At 45.3% G+C, this 13,031-nt stretch overlaps 1 protein-coding gene and 1 pseudogene across 4 annotated transcripts in view; both read left to right on the top strand.

Annotated features, from left to right (window-relative positions):
- The window catches only part of LOC143714414 (uncharacterized), a 1,189,624-nt gene that overhangs the window by 161,871 nt on the left and 1,014,722 nt on the right, over nucleotides 1–13,031 (top strand). The window lies entirely within an intron of this gene.
- The window catches only part of LOC143714380 (uncharacterized), a 42,935-nt pseudogene continuing 34,153 nt past the window's right edge, over nucleotides 4,250–13,031 (top strand).

The following is a 13,031-nucleotide window of genomic DNA, read 5'->3' as shown; positions in this document are numbered from 1 at the left end:
TCCAATGGAAAGAATGAGCGTCACGGGCGGGTGACGTCATGACCAGGAAGGGATAAAGGCTCACCCGGTGAAACGCGGCATTAGCTTCAAAAAGTCGAAGCAAGCCGATCACAGGGAAGCAGGAAGTATGGCAGGGTGACGCATCGTCTCGTTCCCTTTCTCAGGGAACTATGGTTACAGTAGTAACCTGAGACGTTCCCTTTCGAGGGAACTCGCGATGCGTCACTTGACGCTTTGGGAACGAGAATACCCAAAACGCCAGAATTCCAAGTACCTGAGTGTCAGTCTGTTGGAACTAAGCACTAAGCACCTGAGAACCTGGGGCAGCATCCAGGTCCAAACTGTAAAACCTGACGAATGTGAGCGGTGAGGACCAGCCTGCCGCATCACAAACGTCTTGGAGGGAAACCCCAAATAACAAGGCTTTAGAGGCCGCCATACCCCTCGTTGAGTGAGCTCTGACCACCAAGGGACACGGATGGTCAGAGTACTCGTATGCAAGTGAAATAGCCTCGACTATCCACTTGCTAACCGTCTGTTTAGAAGCAGGAAGACCCTTCTTAGGTGATCCAAAGCAAATAAATAACTGGTCGGACTTCCTCATAGAAGATGTCCGATGAACATAAGTATCCAGTGCTCGCACTGGACACAAGAGGTTCAGCCTTTCCTGGTCCGCAGATGTAAAAGGAGGAGGACAGAAAGCCTGCAGCACGATAGGCCTCGGAATCAAGGTCGGCACCTTAGGGACGTATCCCTGTTTTGGATATAAGAATGCCTTGACCATCCCCGGTGCAAACTCAAGGCAAGTGGGGGAAACCGAAAGGGCCTGAAGGTCTCCAACTCTCTTAAGGGACGAAATAGCTAGCAGAAAGATAGTCTTAAGGGTAAGAAATTTCTCTGAAACCGAATCTAAGGGCTCGAATGGAGCCCTAGACAGGCCTTCTAGTACTAATGCCAAATCCCAAGCTGGCACCCTAGTGCGAGTTGCAGGCCTCAGCCTCAGTGTGCCACGAAGGAAACGTGTAATCAGGGGGTCTCGACCCAACGATGTACCCCCAACCAGGGCGTGGTAAGCCGCAATGGCCGCCACGTAAACCTTAAGTGTGGAAGGACATAAACCTGACGTAAAGCGCTCCTGCAAGAACTCGAGTACTGTGTTCACAGAACAGTTAACCGGATCCCACTGATGTCGGTGACACCATACAGAAAAAACTTTCCATTTCAGCGCATATAGTTTCCTAGTAGCTGGAGCTCTGGAGCTTAGGATGGTCTCAGCAGCCTCAGCTGAGAGACCACTCTCTATGAGTTGGGCCCCCTCAGAGGCCAAACCCACAGGTTCCAAATCTCTGGCCGAGGGTGAAATATTGTGCCCCCGGCCTGAGACAGAAGGTCTCTCCTGATCGGGATCTCCAAGGGAGGACCGTCTAAGAGATGGATCAGGTCCGCAAACCAGATCCGACTCGGCCAGCGTGGTGCTACAAGCAGTAGGCTTATTCCGTACTGGCGGACTCGTTCCAGAACTCCTGGGAGCAGAGCAACAGGGGGAAATGCGTACAGACGTAGCCTCGGCCACGTCTGCACCATAGCATCCAGCCCCAGGGGGGCTGGGTGAGTAAGGGAGAACCAAAGTGGACAGTGCGTCGTGTGCTGAGACGCAAACAGATCCACCTCTGCTTGGCCGTAAAACTCCCAAATTTTCTCCACCGCCTCGGGGTGGAGTCTCCAGTCCCCTGGCCTCAGCTCCTGCCTCGACAGGATGTCTGCCCCCACATTCTGGTCCCCAGGAATATACACTGCCCTCAGGGAGAGTACCTTCCCCAGAGACCACAGGAGGATCTGGTGCGCCAGTTTGCAGAGCGGACGCGACCGCAGACCCCCCTGACGGTTCAGATAAGAGACCACTGATGTGTTGTCTGTTCGTACAAGCACATGATGGCCCCTCAGGTCTGGGAGAAACTGTCTCAACGCATTGAAGACAGCCATCATCTCCAGGCAATTGATGTGCCACGAAAGATGATGACTTTTCCACAGACCCTGAACCGAGCGGCCTTCCATTACCGCTCCCCAGCCGGTGAGGGAAGCATCTGTCGAGATCGTAACACGATGGCAAAGAGCTCCCAATACCGGACCCTGGGTTAAGAACCAATGTTTCCTCCATATAATTAAGGCACGAAGGCACCGCCGCGTGACCTTGATCATACGAAGTGGGTTTCCCCTCGGGGAGAACCCTCTGGTCCTTAGCCACCACTGTAAAGGTCTCATGTACAGCAGGCCAAAAGGAATCACGTTGGACGCTGCCGCCAAGAGACCCAACAGTCTCTCGAACTGTTTCACAGTGCGTGACTGGCCTAGCTTTAGCTCTTTGGTGGCTGTCAGGATAGCAGCTACACGAACGGGCGATAGAGTGGCCCGCATCGTCACTGAATCCCATACCACACCAAGGAAAGTGGTTCTCTGTACTGGAGAAAGAACACTCTTCTTGGCGTTGAGCCTCAACCCCAACATCTGCATATGAGCGAGAACGACACCTCGGTGCCGAACCGCCGACTGCTCTGATTCCGCCAGAACCAGCCAGTCGTCGATGTAGTTCAGAATACGTATGCCCTGAAGCCTGAGAGGGGCTAGAGCTGCATCCACGCATTTCGTGAACGTGCGGGGTGATAAAGCTAGACCGAAAGGAAGAACCCGATATTGGTATTCTTTGCCCCCGAAAGAAAACCTTAGGAACTTCCTGTGCTGAGGGAGGATGGAGATATGGAAGTAGGCGTCCTTCAGATCTATCGTGACAAACCAGTCCTCGGATCTGATTTGAGTCGCGATCTGTTTGAGTGTCAGCATCTTGAACTTGAGTTTCTGTACTGAACGATTCAACAGACGAAGATCTAAAATGGGACGCAACCCCCCATCCTTTTTTGGAACAATGAAATAACGGCTGTAAAAACCCGACTCTCTGTCGGGTGAGTACACCTGTTCTATAGCTTCCTTTGCTAACAGGGCCTTTACCTCTTGCTCCATTACCAGAGCCTGCTCGGGATGCACCACTGTGGGCAGCACCCCGTTGTAACGAGGAGGACGAGAACCAAACTGGATTCTGTATCCTTTCTCTACAATCTGCAGGACCCAATGAGAAATATTCGGCAGAAGCTTCCACGCTGCCAGAAAATTTACTAAGGGAACCAGCCTCTCGAGGCTGGTCTCTGGTGTTATCGAGACAGCCAATTCCGGAGCCTGAAACATAATGGCAGGAACTACCTGAACTGGCCGCTCTAAGGCCCCCCTCAGAGGGCGCGAAACCGATGCTGTGCCGCAGCATAGCATCAGCGACTCGCTGGAGACCGCTGCGCCCTGAAGCACCGAGGGTGGCAGGGTTGGCAGAACGGTCTCGTGAGGACCCCGAAATGGAACGGGCACCGTAAAATGAGGTGTACACCGCTCCACTTCGGTCGGGGCTGTCCTCACAGGCCTGATGCGTGAACATCAGGACCTTTTTTTTTTTTTGAACCGAAGTCTTCTTCGCCTGAAGAACGGTCCTCAGATCCGGCTTCGACTTAGAAGACTTCGGTTGAGAGGGTTGCGTCTGTCTCCAGTCTCTACGTGGAGGTGCACGAGACGCAACACTCTCTTTCTGATGCACACGATATGATGAGCTTGACGGCTGGGGCTGCTCACGCCCAGCAGCCCCAGGGGGCTGGACCCGGCGAGGGATAAACTTTTTAAAAACGTCCGCTTGTTTTTTTGACTCCTGAAATCTCTCGACGACCGCGTGGACTGCGTCGCCGAAGAGACCAGAAGGTTCAAGCGGAGCATCTAATAAAAAAGCTCGATCTTTTTCTTTGATTTCAGACAGATTCAACCATAAATGTCTCTCAGTAGCTACCAAGGCTGCCATAGACCGCCCAATTGCTCTGGCGGTCTCCTTAGTAGCCCTGAGAGAAAGATCGGTAGCCCGACGAAGTTCACGAATCTCGTCATGACTGACTCCCTCACTACTATCCAGATCCCCCAGCAGGTCAGCTTGATAAGCCTGGAGCACTGCCATAGTATGCAGACATGCTCCAGCTTGACCTGCTGCCGTATAAGCTTTGCCCACTAACACCGAAGTGGCTTTAAGCGGTCTAGTGGGCAAAGCCGAGGCTTTCAGAGACGATGCGGGACCAGGGGAAAGATAACTGGCTAAATTCTCTTCCGCCTGGGGCATCGCCTCATAACCATACTCTTTCAGCCCTCTTATTCTCGAATAAGTGTTAACATGAGGGCTGAAAAGACGTGATGAGTATGGTTTATTCCACGATTTTGAAATCTCATTGTGTAAATCGGGAAAAAATGGAAGCCCTCGTGGTGGAGATAATGTGGTTGAAGATAAAAAGCGCTCATCTAATTTGCTTTTAGGACGAGCGCCCTTATTCTCAGATGGCCATTCAATATTTAATTTCTCTACAGCCCGCGACATAACATCCACCAGCTCATCATATGCTGGGGAAATAAATTGTGAATCCCTTTCCCCCATGTGTGTGCTTACACTCTCCACACTCATCACATCAACCTCCTCGGAGGAAGAGCAACAAAGTAGTGGAGGGCTCTCTCCCCGGGCGAAAGAAACCGCAGAGCGTGCTTCCGACACCGGGGAGAGAGCACTGGATCTCTCGGGTAAGGAAGGAGAAAGAGCCCTCGGACCCGTCTCCAACCCCTCCGAAAGATCCTTTTGCGATCCCCAGGAATGCATTCTCCGCGCCGCCTCAGCAGACGCGGGTCCTGATCCCTGTGGATCGCGAGCCTGCCCACTCACTTTATCAAAGAGTGACAGGCGAGAGCGGAGCATGCGAAGCGGTAACATCTCACAGTGCTGGCACTCAGCCCCCTCGAAGGCTGAGACCGCATGCTCCACTCCCAAACAAACGACACAAAGCTCGTGTGTGTCCCCACCCGTTAAATAACGCGGGCAGGGAGAAACACACAGTTTGTACACTTGCTTAGTTTCCATCCTTTTCCGCAACAGACAACAGTAAATAGACAGAGACAAAATGACACAGATCGCTTGCTGAGACACAGAAGCTAATGCCGCGTTTCACCGGGTGAGCCTTTATCCCTTCCTGGTCATGACGTCACCCGCCCGTGACGCTCATTCTTTCCATTGGACTAGTTGACATTGATGCTCAGACGCATGCACGCTGGGGGCGTTCCCAAAGCGTCAAGTGACGCATCGCGAGTTCCCTCGAAAGGGAACTGAGTGAAGTGAAGGAGGAGAGAGAAGAACATCATGAGGAACATCATGTCCAACCTGGAGAAAAACCTTTGAGTCGCTCAAAGACTAAACAGAAATTTTTAAAGAAAAGACGAGCCAAGAAATCTTTCACCTGCACTCAGTGTGGGAAGAGTTTCACATCCAAATGTAGTCTTAAAGTTCACATGAGAGTTCACACCGGAGAGAAGCCGTTCTCATGTAATCAGTGCGGGAAGAGTTTCACACAAAAACCAAATCTTAGACAGCACATGAAAATCCACACTGGAGAAAAAACACACAAATGTGATCAGTGTGGAAAGATATTCCCATACAAACAAAGTCTTCAGATTCACATGAGAGCTCACACAGGAGATAAACTGCTCACATGTGATCAATGCGGGAAGAGTTTCACACACAAACCTAATCTTGATGCGCATTGGAGAGTTCACACCGGAGAGAAGCCGTTCACATGTGATCAATGTGGCAAAACATTTATTAGGGCATCAGACCTGAAGAGACACCTGACAGTTCATATGAAGGAGAAGCCACATTCATGTTCTGTGTGTGGAAAGGGTTTTTCATGGCTGCCAACTTTACATAGACATGAGAAAATTCATACTGGTGTGAGAGAGTACATGTGCTTTGAGTGTGAGAAGACTTTTACTACAGGGATCGATTTAAAACGGCACCAGAGAATTCACACTGGAGAAAAACCTTACAAGTGCTCACACTGCGAGAAGAGATTCAGTCAGTCTTCATCTCTGAAAACACATGAGAGGATCCACACTGGAGAGAAGCCGCACACCTGTGATCAGTGTGGGAAGAGTTTCTCTATTAAAAGTGACCTGAAGCGACACATGAAGGTCCATGCAGTGGAGAAAACACATATGCAGTATTTAGTTTGGTCAAACTCTTCAGCTGTTCCTGTAAACTCATCTCATCTCTCTCTCTGCTGTGATCATGAAATACTGGATTATGATGATAATCAACAGAAGAAGACAAACCATCCCGAGACTCATGGTTATTAAAACCATCACCACACACCAGCTAAGTGGAGATCAGTGTAGCCAGACGTACAATAATTATCGTATTTGAACAATAATTTTGATCAATAATTTCAATAATGAAAAAAATCCCATAATGTACGATAATTTCAGAATTGTGTGACACTTCAAATGATGGTGGTTGTAATCATAGGGCTTCTATACTCATTGATCTAGCTGTGGATTCTACGTCTACCGTGAGAAGAACCTGAACGTGGTGATACGCATGTCTTTCATCTCACGTTATGTCTTCTCGGCCAATCATCGTGGAGAAGGACTCTCATGAGCACAAGTTAATGTTCTTTTTGTACATTGTATACAAAGTTATTAACATGGCATCTCGGTATGTTTTGCAAGAAGAAGAAAAAAGTAAAAGAAAAAAAAAGAAACTTTCCTTCCGCTTAGGTCAGTTTTTTCCAAGCTGAGGTTGATATTTTAGCAAAAAAGTCATTTTCATGTCATGTCAAAAAGTTGTTGGTCAATAAATAGCTGTATTCTGTATGTTTGACTTGTGTACGATGATTTTCTACCAAATACGATCATTTTGAAATTCTTGTACAATACTTTTGCATTGGGCATTTCCAATCTGGCAACACTGGTGGAGATGGAGTGATTTGACTGTGACTAATGCCGAGTTCACACTGAACGACTTTAGCCCAGATTTTCGCATGCCGATGGGTTTTGGGAGATCGCCGAAAAATGCCCGAAATCATAGGCAAATTGGTGCTCTTTCACGTGAGTGACAATCACGCAGTGTGAATGATCAAAGACGCGATCTGAGAGAATCGCCGATGCCCGTGAGATATTTGGCATGCTAAATATCTGGACCTGTCGGTGATTCAAAATCCTGCTGTGTGAAAGTGTTCTGACTGGAAACTACATCGCAGATGACCTGCAGCCAATGAGAAAGCAAGAAACAGGACAGCGCGAAGTTCAGGGAGGAGTTATAGACCACAATATCAGTATTTTAATAGATATATTTACAATTATATCAAACATAAACAGCACAAACATTTGCTTGACCAGCAGCAACAGCAGTACATTGCAAAATCATTTATTTACCCCCCACTCTTTTTGCAGAACACACAATCCTTGCTCCCTGCGTCTCCCCAGACATTTCCTACTGCACATCTGTGTTTTTCTTTTTCACCTTTTCGCTGCAAATCAGCGGACAGATTATTTGGATCGCAAGCTTCTAGCAGGCTATCATTTTTTTAATAACAATTTCAGTCTCACGCAAGATTTTGCGTTATTTCCTTATCACTTCTCGCGTGTGTTTGGTTGTGAAACGTACTTTGCGGGCCAGACAGAAGTTGTCGGCCATTCTTCCTCTTGAAAGTCATGTAGTGTGAAACCCCCTGTCGCCGATCCATCGTGCTGTGTGAATGAATCAGGTTAATACGAATCCATTTCAGTATCAGGAGTTTATTTTTCCTAATTGTCTATATCCTTGCTGTTTTAAAAAGTGTTTGTGTTTCTAAAATCTGTGTGCTTTAGATGGCTTTTTCATCTCCATGGAAGAGAAGAGCTGGTCTGATAGCAGACTAGGGCTGTCACGATTCCTCGATTAAAGTGGAGTATTTGATTTTTAAAAATCCTCGATTGCAATTTACCTGTGTCGAGTAACCGCCAAAATATCGGAAGGGTAATGAATGGAAGAATCCATGTTCTGAAATCCATAACGGATTCTTCCGGTAAGGCTACGCGTTTATTAAAACCATTTACAATCATAATATAGTATAGTGCTATTGTGAAATCACAAAGGCTGTGATTCAGTTAAATAAATATGGACTCTTTTTTCCCCTCTCGCCACAACAACGCTTTGATTGTTTACATGCATGCAGATTACGTTAAAATGACCTCAGATCCGTTAACAGTAAACGCTACTCCACACAAACTCTGTCGCTGTGCTGTTTGTTTAGGTTTCCAATAAAATGCAATTAGGAACGCAGTGTGTGCCATTGTAACAGTTACCCTGTTACAAGGATGAAAGTGTTCATCCCTGCCTCAAGAGGGCAAGACATTCTTAAAATCCGAGAGGGAGTATAAATATGAAGAAGGTCCAATAAATATGAAGGGGCAAGGTTATTGAGTGCTTTGAAAGTAAGAAGAATTTTAAAATTAATACGATATTTTACCGGGAGCCAGTGCAAGTGTTGTAGTACGGGAGTAACGTGTTGAGCTAGATTTCCATTACACGAGAGTAGATGTTAAAACTTCATGCTGATTTGTACTCGGCTTTTGCCAAGATAAGCACCAAATAAGACGTAGCTTTACAGTAACCTATGCTTCTCCATCCATTTACGCTTCTTTCCATATGGTGATGTAAATCTCCTTCTGTCTAATGTTAACACACGTCAGCACACACAGCGGCTGCAACCACAGTGCGGTCCCCCCATGACAACCGTCTGGATTGAGCTGAGAAGGGGACATCTCTAGGGTCTTCAAGTGGGCACCTTCCGTCCTCAGTGTTTCGTCGACTTGCCCACGACACCTCAAGAGGGCTCGACAGTGACTCTGGTGTCCCAGAGTCACCCCCCTCCGTCCCCCACTCAACTCAGCCCAGCTTACTGACCTCTACATCCCTCCTGCTGCTGAGACCTAACCACAATCTCACAATCTCTCCGTAACCCAACCATACGCGCCAACCCGTTTGACTAAGGCTGTCGAGCCCCACTGGTTCGTTAATATGCAGTTTCAGTGGCAACGGTTCCGTATGGCATACCACCTACCGCAAAACACAATATCTGCCCATCCACCTGTCATTCATGGAATATACACAGGAACGTAATGACTGTAAATACTATACAACCTATACAAATATACCAACAGACTCTTCAAGTTTTCAAGAATTCTACGAACCCGTAGCATGGCGGCCTGTACACAGCCAGCTAGAATCTTTCCGTCTCAACAACAGCCAGTTACTGCCGGGTTGTAGAGTGTGCCACAAAACCTCGACAACCCACTTCCACTGGATAAACCTGGACTCTCCATCCTCGCTGTTCTGCTTCAGTGGCCAGATGAGCATACCGCAGTTTCTTCCTCTCATATGCCTCATCTACCACATCCTCCCATGGGACTGTTAACTCTATCGAGAGGAGTTCTGCTGATGATTCGGGCAGGCGAGTTCTGTACTAATTGGAGTTTATTGAGTACCTTAGAAGGCAATCCATAAAAAAGACTGTTGCAAAAATCAATACGGGACATAACTAGAGCATGGACTAGAATTGCTATGCTCTTTACTGAGAGAGATGGACAAAGTCGATTGATATTGCATATATGAAAAAAAGCAGAGCGGCCGAGACTGTTTATATGTGCTTCAAATTAAAGATTACTGTCCAAAATGACTCCCAGACTTTTAACTTGTTTAGATATAGAGACCGGTAAATCGTCAATTTTCACAGATGAGCATGTAGATTTCGACAGATTGTTTTTTAAGCCACCTAGAAGAATTTCTGTTTTACTGGTTTTAAGTTTAAGAAAATTTAAAGTAAACCACTCTTTAATCTCTGCCAAACAGTCTGAGAGGACAGATGGAGGAAAATTAGCAGAAGGTTTAGAGGACAAATAAAGTTGGGTGTCGTCGGCATATAGGTGGAATTGAATGCCAAATTTCCTAAAAATATTACCAAGGGGTAAAAGATAAATGATAAATAAAAGAGGACCCAATACTGAGCCCTGCAGGACACCTGTATTGACATATGAAGTCTTTGAGCAGAACTGCTTCAACTGTACAAATTGAGTACGGCCCGTAAAGTATGATTGAAACCAAGTCAAAGGGGTACCAATAATTCCAATAGTCTCCAATCTGTGCAACACAATGCTGTGTGATATAGTATCAAATGCTGCAGTTAGAGTACAATTAGAATAGATAAAAGTCCAGAGTCAGCAGCTAACAATAGGTCATTGGAGATCTTAACTAGAGCAGTATCAACACTATGGTAAGGTCGAGACCCAGATTGAAATTGCTCGTACAGGCCATTGTGAGACAGATGATTCTGGACTTGAGCTGCAACACACCTTTCCAAAATTTTAGAAAGGAAAGGAAGAGTTGAGATGGGGCGAAAATTATCAAAGTTGCTTGAATCAGCCCCCGGTTTTTTAACCCTCTAGGGACTAAGCTCTTTTTGGTCCGTTTTCTCTATTTTTACATTTGGGGTTATAAACTATATGTAATGGAGATGGAACACTATGTGTTTGGTATCTATGGATGCATAAAACCCTAAGATAACATAGGCACAAATGTAATATGTTTATAAAGGAAGTATGAGTGAAAATGTACAATAAACTAGAGAATTTAAAAAATGGAAATTCGATTTTTGGCATTTATTCCTGAAAATCACACATCACACAACAATAGTGAACAGTTTTTGAACAAAAAATATATTTGTCAAAGCCTTTGCTTGACAGACATGTGTAATTGTTAAATAAAATGTGTAAAGAACAGATTACAAACATTTACAGTTTAAAGTGTAATCCGGCAATTCAGGACGCAGCCTCTGAATTGGGATGCAGCAAACCAGCTCTAGTCTTGGCTAAGCCGCAAATACATGACCCAGCGGCGCTGGGGCTGAAACATTCTCACCATGTCCTCCAGGAAAATATAAAACATAAAAATGAAAATGAAAATAGCCATGTGGCGAAGAGGGCGGCCGAGGGACGTGAGAGAATGGCGCAAGGCCGGTGGTTTGATTGCTTATGAGCAACACCTATGAAGCACACCGGTCTCGCATCTCTCACAGAGGAGCGGAAGCATAAAGGAGAAGCGACGACGTTGATGATCGAGAGAGGAACAGGCCTGTGTTTTAGTTGTGTTTGGTTTTTGTATTTGTATTTTATTTTGGGTAGCCAGCAGTCGCCCGCGAGGGGCTGCTGGCGCAACCTTTTATGTTTATTTTCGGTATCCAGCAGTCGTCCGTAAGGGGCTGCCGGCGGTATTTTTGGTTTGTTTGTTTTATTTTAAATAAAGTATTTTTGGATTATTTGCCGGTCCTTCTTCCCTGAACATTGCTAAAAGCCATTTCTGACTCCATAGCTGTTCACTCAATTATATCAAATGAACTATCAGGATGGCAGCTGTCCTCTCGTACCGTTGCTTGGCGCAAGGAGCGGTGATCGGGAACACCTGGTTGCGCAATTAGGAAATCCTACATAGGCTACATGGTGTGTCCTTCGAAGGATGCAACCTTCACATTGGGACACAGCTGTGGGGTTTTTTTTTTTTTAAGTTCACAGTAATTGTTCTGACTTCATGAAGCCTCATGGTGTGAATGAAACATCAAACTGACTAGAACAAGCTTTGAAATGTATATATGATACTGGATATTAGAAATGTAAAACATGGAAAGTTTTAAAAGCAATCATATCCGGACACTTCATGACTTTCAGAACTAAAATTATTCCTAATTCAAGCAGAATCAGCAGAAATTTTAAAAAAGACAATAACAATGAGATGCTGATAAAATGAGTAAAGAGTTTAATCAATAATTATATAAAGCAAATACAAACATTGAGTAAAACTAAAAGTGAATGAGACAGATCTCTCTCTTTACTGACTTACAAGAGCCAAAGCATCTCAAAAGAAGAAGAGAAGTAAAGTGTCCAGTTTCAAAGATACATGAAAGTATATCTTGCATTTGCATGGAAGAGTAGAAGTGGGAGAGAAACTACATGTTCTGATGAAAAACAATGAAGAACGAGTTAAGAATTAATATCAGATTCAAGTCTCTCTTAAAAGTGTTATGGCCTCTTCTTCAGCTCCTGAACTTTAGCTCCATGTGTTTTTCCAGTGTGAATTTTCTGGTGCTCTTTCAGTTCATCTTCGTTATTGAAGGACTTCCTGCATTTCACCTCTTCTTTTCATTTTGGTGAATGAACTGAAAATGAATGAATCTCTGGAAAGAATCAAAATTTCCACCACTAGTACTAGGGATGGGAATTGATACGATTGTATCAATATCAATGCCACTGACGATTCTGCTTATTGGTCTGATTCTTTAACGATTCTCTTATCGATTCCTGAAAGCACTGTGTGGAAAATTGTCATATGCTTTTTCAGAAAAAAAAGTGTTTTTATTTGTTTTAAAGCTTACCCTTGAGTAAGCACAACTGTACTTTTTATGTAATAAACGGAACCTTATTGTAAAGTGTTACCGATTAGTTATAAACCGATTAAGATGTCTGGTGAGTTCAGTGTCGGAAAGATCAGTCGTTTTAACCATTCATTAAATTTAAAGGTTCAAATGAGTCATTAGTTCGCGAATTGGACAAGTCATGTGCGTTGTGTGATTATCCCAGCAGTTAGGACATGGACATCCCACAAGATTTGTGTCAACAAAGAAAACATTTCATCACTAGATCGTTTAAATTTTATTTTATGTCAGCTGAATGTGCGAAACGCTTTTCAGAGAAGATAAGGTAACTTATTTTAGCACAATTCACACCCAGCGGTAATTCTGGAAAACAAAATCTCCGAATGCTCCACATGAAACTTTGGTCTTCCGACCTTTTAACATCGTGTCGATTTATTTTGGTTAATATGTGTGAGGGAGAGAGAGCAAGACAGCGCTTAGTGTGGAGATGGTGAAGTCTTGTTTACACTTTCGCCTGGCTCTGAAGTGTTCAGTTCAACTTAGAAGTGGTTCTCGAGTGGAACCGGTTTTCAATTCCCATCCCTAACTAGTACACACACACACACTACCATCACGGTTCGGCACGGTTAGCCAAGTGTGCTGAGAATTCAGGGCAGAGAACGTTTGTACAGTTTC

The sequence above is a fragment of the Siphateles boraxobius genome, unplaced genomic scaffold (genome assembly GCF_051911475.1).
Source record: "Siphateles boraxobius isolate OS27281-9 unplaced genomic scaffold, OSU_SipBor_1 54, whole genome shotgun sequence".
In the NCBI taxonomy this organism is placed as follows: Eukaryota; Metazoa; Chordata; class Actinopteri; order Cypriniformes; family Leuciscidae; genus Siphateles; species Siphateles boraxobius.
The sequence above is the reverse complement of the archived record's forward strand: the minus strand, read 5'-3'. Positions and strand labels throughout refer to the sequence as shown.